Genomic DNA, 6,416 nt, shown 5'->3' with positions numbered 1-6,416 from the left:
CTATGTTTAGTTTGTGAAAATTCAACGAGCTGTATGTTTATGACATGTGCACTTGTGGGGGGCGGTAAGTGTTAGTATCTTGGCTTATTGGGGAGGGGGAAGATTTCTTGTGTATCTGTTAGGCTACTTAGGGCTTCAAGTAACAGAAGAGCCCAAATCAAATATATGTGTTCTTTTATGTAACACAAACCCTACAGCTAAGGTGCTCCAGGGTTGATGAACTCAGCAGGTCAGTGCATCGTTAGGCATCCTCAGTACTTTGGTGTAGTTTCCCTTATGGATGTCGGGTGGCAGAGCCACTCCAGGCCTCCCATGCAAATGCCACAGTGTCTAGTGGGAGGACAGAGGCGGTCTGTCATTGAGGAAGATCTTTTTCAGATACTTCCCTTCTCCTCCGAAGGCTTGTTCTCACATCGAACTGGTCAAAATTCCATTTATGTCCATGCCTCCTCAGTCAGTCAACGGCAAGAGTAACGAGACCGAGACCGCCATGACGGGTCTGAAAGAATAATGATTCACTCCCAATGGCTGGGGCTGCGACCTCCCTCCCTGCAGTTCTTGGCTGGTGGAGGAGATCAGTGATTGTGGGAGGTAGAGTATGTTGAGGGGAGCAATGGGGGATGAGATGGGCCCGGCAGGTAGGAGAGGATTGGGACAGACCTGGGGGCCAGTTAGGATGGATTTGAGGGAGCTATCACAGAGTGAGAGAGCTGTTAGAAAGCCACTTCACAGTCTACAATAAGAGGTGGTTGAAATTAATATTTATTGAGGTCCTGCTCGGTGCCAGGGGATACTGTGAATACAAAAGCTGACTTCATGAACATTGCAGTCCAGCAACGACACTCAAGGAGGTTATGATCCTATTGCGTTAATAGGCATACAAATAATAATGACGGCTAATAGTTACTGAGAGCTTACTACAGCTGGGCATAGTTTTCAGTTGCTTACATGTATTAACTCGTTTCGTCCTCACAATAACCCTAGAAATTAGATACTATTATCACCTCTGGTTTATTTTTTTTTATTAATTTATTTTTTAAAGATTTTATTTATTTATTTGAGAGAGAGAATGAAAGAGAGCACATGAGAGGGAGGAGGGTCAGAGGGAGAAGCAGACTCCCTGCCGAGCAGGGAGCCCGATGTGGGACTCGATCCCGGGACTCCAGGATCATGACCTGAACCGAAGGCAGTCGCTTAACCAACTGAGCCACCCAGGTGCCCTCACCTCTGGTTTAAAGGAGAGAAGACTGATGGCAGAGAGGTGAGGTAACCTGCCCTATCCGTCAAAGGGCCAGCAAATGGGGGAGACAGAAATCGAGCCCTGGCAGCGGGACTTTGGAGTCCATGCTTTTAACCATTCACTATGCTGCCCATAAAACCCACATGTCAGGAGTTAGAATGTTAGGAATATGGCCAGTGGGCTGAGAGGAAGCGGTAGGAATCGAGGAGGGGAAGAGCCATGATTATATTCATAGCTGACAATTATTGAGCGCTCGGCCACCTAACGGGCACTGTGTGAAGTGCTGGGTAGACATGACCTCACTGAATCCTCACAACTCTGTAACCTAGGCACTATTCCACAAGTGAGGAAACTGAGGTCTTCGAGATGTCGACTCACTTGCCGAACAAAGGTCATTATTGTGTTTGAACCTGGGATCCTTAAGACTCCGAAGCCTGGGGAATTAGTTAACTCCACTGTGTTAATTATGAAAGTTCTTTTCTGGACAGAAAACAGGGAATTCTGAAAGAAAAAAAAAAAAAGCACTAGAGCATATAAATGTGCTCTAACATTTTTACTGAAGAACTCTCAAACAATAACCACAACAATTTTTCAGGATACTGTTGCACTTTGGCTGGACTGCGTTGGCCTTCACATGTGCCGTGGTCTTGGTCAGACATGATACTCTAGGGTACTTCGATTTATTGTTTTTCTTGAGGGAACCCAAATCCAGAATACAGAAACTTTTTCCAAGCATTTCTTCATGAAAAAAAGCCATGTATATTAAAATTTATTACATAGTTATAGTCTTTTAGTAATATTTTTGTATATATAACAGGCACCTTATATTTACCAATTTTTTTAAGATTTTGTGTATTTGAGAGAGCGTGAGAGCGAGAGAGAGAGTGAGAGCATGAGCACACACAGAGGGAGAGGGAGAGGGAGAGGGAGAGGGAGAGGGAGAAGCAGACTCCCCACTGAGCAGAGCCCGATGTGGGACTCGATCCCGGGACCCAGGGATCATGACCTGAGCTGAAGGCAGATGCTTAACTGACTGAGCCACGCAGGCACCTCTATTTACCAATTGTTTTAGTTGAATGAGAAGTAGTTTCAGTTTATATAACCAGCCAGCCAGACCTTCTGCTGGCTATTCTCACAAACCAGGCGCTCCACCCCAAGCCCTTGTCCAGATGTTAATGTAGCACATGTGATGTTGGAGTCTTGACTTCTCAAATCTTCTTTTCTGCAGTAGAATGACTGGGTGGAGCGAAGGAAATTGTTAAGGGGCATTATGGTTTCTTTCTCTCCCAAGTGGAGTTTAATGCAGCCAATATCATCAGTGACCAAAGCCATCTGTCAGTTGTGGGTGGCCCCACCTAGCGGTCTCCTTCTGCTCCCAACACACAGGTAGCTTGCATTCGTAAAACCAACGCATCACATCTGGGACTTATTGGCAGACTCAAAGGGAATCCAAAAATGAAATCAGTCACAGAAATAGAATGCCCTGCTTTTTCTTGGAGCTGTTATCTGTGGGGTTCGGGCTTGTGGCATATAGGCCAACTGAACATACTTTTCTGAAGCACAACCTTCTACCAAAAATGGAAAGGGGGAAAAAAAAAAAGCCCCAAACCAAACACACCCAAACCAACTTACTCCTCTGGTGTGCCACATAAAATAAAATTGCCTGTCATGAAGATGTTTGAATCTAAATTGTTGCCAGTTCTAAGGAAAAAAGGTAGGGTTAGCCGCTTGAGAGATAATCGGCATTCTAATAAAGTACCCAGGCCTAACACTATAATTAGTAAGCACAGGTGGTACAACTTCTTGCTTCCTCTTCCTTAGATATATTAGTGATTACCAGGGGAAAAAGAATGACAGGATGGGGGAAAAAATAGAAAACATGTAAGGAAATAAACTTTATAAATAGAATATAGTATAGTTTTGCATCAGAATGATAAAAATAGATGCACATGTCTTTAAATATTTTATTTTGCAGTATTTTGTGTGCATAGAAGTTTCTCATTTTATTCATCGGAAGCACTCCAGATAGCAGTCTGTAGTCCATTTCAAAAATAAACCCTGGCTGCTATTATAAAAATATTATAGAAATCGTTAAGAATTTGGGTGAGTGAAAGAAATGAGGAAAATCTCTTTGGAAAATACTCATGTATCCCTGGAGAGGCTGAACAGGTAGAAGTTGTTAAAGGACTATCTATCCTGCAGCCAGCTAGGGGCTGGGCATACGTGCGTGCATTGTTCTGTGTGTGTGTGTGTGTGTGCATACATGGAGTGAGGTGCGTATGGGGCAGGGGAAAATTCATGAGCTCTGGCCTCAGACAGCCCTGAATTTAACTCCTGGCTCTAGTACTTACTGGCAATATGACTTTGGGCCAAGTTACTTAAATTTCCTGAGCTTCAGCTTCCTCATCCAAGAAATGAGAGTTGTTAACACCTTCCTGGTAAGCAATTTGTGAGGATTAAGTAAGATAATGGCATTGAAGCTCAGAGGGCCTGACCGCTTTGCCAATGATTTTCCTTTCCTTTCCTTTCTCTGTCAGTGTAGGGGTGAAGGGGTCACTGTTACTCACGTTAACACGGGTTTCTCAGAGACAATGGGGGCCTTGGTGGAGTGGAATCTGGTCTCTTCTGCCTTGCACTGCATTTTCTCTCTTTTCTCTCCTTTTTTTTGCTTCTAATGATGATATGACCATATAGTCCTCGTGGAAGAGCTGATTCGTTTTCAGTGTTTCCTTTCCCTAGCCCAAGAGTAAAGCCTACAGTGGTGAAGAAACCTTCTCCTAATTGTGAGAAGAAATTCATAAGCCACGGGGCTTGATTTCTGCCCCTTCGTCAGAGAGCGAGGGAGAGAACAGCAAGGAAGATGGCCTTGGAGTTATTTAAGGTCAATGAGGAATTGTGCTTGTCTGTCTCTAAGCCTAGTTCTTAGTCTATCCCAAAGTGATTCAGAATCACTCTAACCCTGTCTCCACATGACCAATTGTGTTTGTCTGGATTGGGATAATTCCCTTCTTTCCACATGGTAACATTGTTCCATCATGGATTCCTGAGTGTGTGAGTTTTTCAAGGTATGGATGAGTCTATCTGTTTTATACCTTTCATAGTGCCAGCCACACATCTGGGCATCTGGAAAGTAGTTGATAAATTCTGAATGAGCAAGTGAATGGATTAATGAACACTTTTAGAAGAGTATCTCTTCACTTTCTGACACCCATGCCATCTTTTGATCAATACCTCCCACCCCCCAAATGTGATACTCTTTAAAAGGATCCTACCCCAAAGACAATGAACTGTCTTTTCCACATAGCCCATCATTTAAAAATTTGTTGAGCTTCATTTTTTCTACCCCCACCCCCAAATTATACATTAGAAAAAAAAAATTGGATGTAGCTTTCTCCTGCTTAAGGTTCTGATATTTACCCCATGTCCCCAAGGATATGAGCACCATTTTAGACCAAAGGCCCCAGAAAGAGAGGACCATGCCTATTCAAGCATCTGCCACACATAAGATATGTTAGGTACTAAGTGCTTTTGATAATGACACCAATGACAGCCTCCTACCATCACCAATTACATGGAGCAATTGAAAACTGGATTTCAACGCAGACCTCCCAAGAAGGGTCCCAGTAGCCTGGTCTGAGATGGAATGCATGGTATTCTTCAACCTCTCTTCCTTAAAATCTGTCCAGCTTATGCCCTTTCATGTGCTTTTGAAGTAGAAGAGAATCGTATCCTCTACAAAAACTTTTCCTGACTCAGGCATTTAATATTATTAATGAAGACTGAATGGCTAGAGTTTTAATTTTTTTTTTTTTAATGCTTTCAACTGGAACTATCAGAGTCTAGGAGCTGAATGTTTGGCCTGTAGTATCTCAAGGCCTGCCTATACTTTTCGTGTGCATGATTATTAAATTAAAAACAAGGAGAGTGGCGTGTAATTTTATAGCGCCCCAAACACGTGGTTTCTCCCTTTCCTTTGGGAAGAAAATTCCTTCCTGTAGACGCTAAGGTTATGCCCCTTCTTGTGAAGCCCAAGGAGGGACACTTTGATGTGAAAGAGGATCCTGGTAGAGTAACGGATACAGAAACCAGTGTTTAGGAGGAGCCTCCAGAAACAGGAAAAGGCATTGTCCCGAGGAGGGGGTATTTCATCCCTCTCTGTCGTCATTCGGGCTGTCTGGTTTATTTCCTCCCCCAGGTTGGTGTGAGTTGGAAGGAGAGTCCTTTGTTAATGAGGTCAAGAACAAGACAGCCCATTTTGTGAGGTGGTTAGGGCTGAACTTTCAGATTTCAGATTTTATGAACAGTGACCAAGAGCAAAATTAATTTGGGCTTCATCTAAGCAATGCCAAAGCAACTGGCTAGGAAGTTGAAAACGCCAATCAACTGGTGTGGCTAAACAACATCAAACAGTTTGGTTGGATTGATTTTCCAAGGAAATGCTTCAGTTGGCCAACAGTTTAGGCATTATGTAGGTATAAGACTGAAATTTTGCCCCCAGCTAGGTTCCCTGAAACCAAAAATTTGGTAAAGTAAAAAGAATTTTATTTGAAGAGTTTTCTATCACAAATGAAGAGCTGCTGGTCAGAAGCACTGATACACACAAAGCAATGCTTAGAGCTGGGAACGTTCGTGAATTTGATTTTTGGAATAGCATCAGCAATGCCTCTGTGGGTCCCATCCTTCCCAGGGGCTGTCTCGGCACACACCAGGCTGGACCCTGTAACTCCCTCTGGGAACGGTGATGTGGCGGGTCCTGGCAGGATCTTCAGCCAAACCCTCATCATCTGGGAACAGTATGGGAAAGAGTGGCCACACCAGTTGCATCTGGCACAGGTCCAAGGCCTCTGGCCGCATTGTTGTCACTATACTTAGCTCTGGACCTTTTCAGAGTCTTTGGGAATGCTTTTTATTAGTTTTCACAGCAGTCCACCTTATGGAGTCACTTTAACATTCGATTTCTCGTTTTAGAGACCAACGAGCTAATGACCACGAGGCTTCGGGCACCCACATATCATCACCCAGAAAATGAGCGTTAGAGCCGGGATTAGGCTGCGCGGATATGCATGATGCTCGGATGGCTGCATAGTTCACAGGCAGCATTGGCCTCTGCTCTTAGAACCAAAGGGAATTGATTTTCATCTCTAAGATCTTGTAGGAAGCGCTCTCCGCCCAGGGC

The sequence above is a fragment of the Mirounga angustirostris genome, unplaced genomic scaffold (genome assembly GCF_029215605.1).
Source record: "Mirounga angustirostris isolate CCGP_5_RB_7025 unplaced genomic scaffold, mMirAng1.0.hap1 SCAF_2, whole genome shotgun sequence".
Classification (NCBI taxonomy): domain Eukaryota; kingdom Metazoa; phylum Chordata; class Mammalia; order Carnivora; family Phocidae; genus Mirounga; species Mirounga angustirostris.
This window is presented reverse-complemented; position numbering follows the sequence as displayed.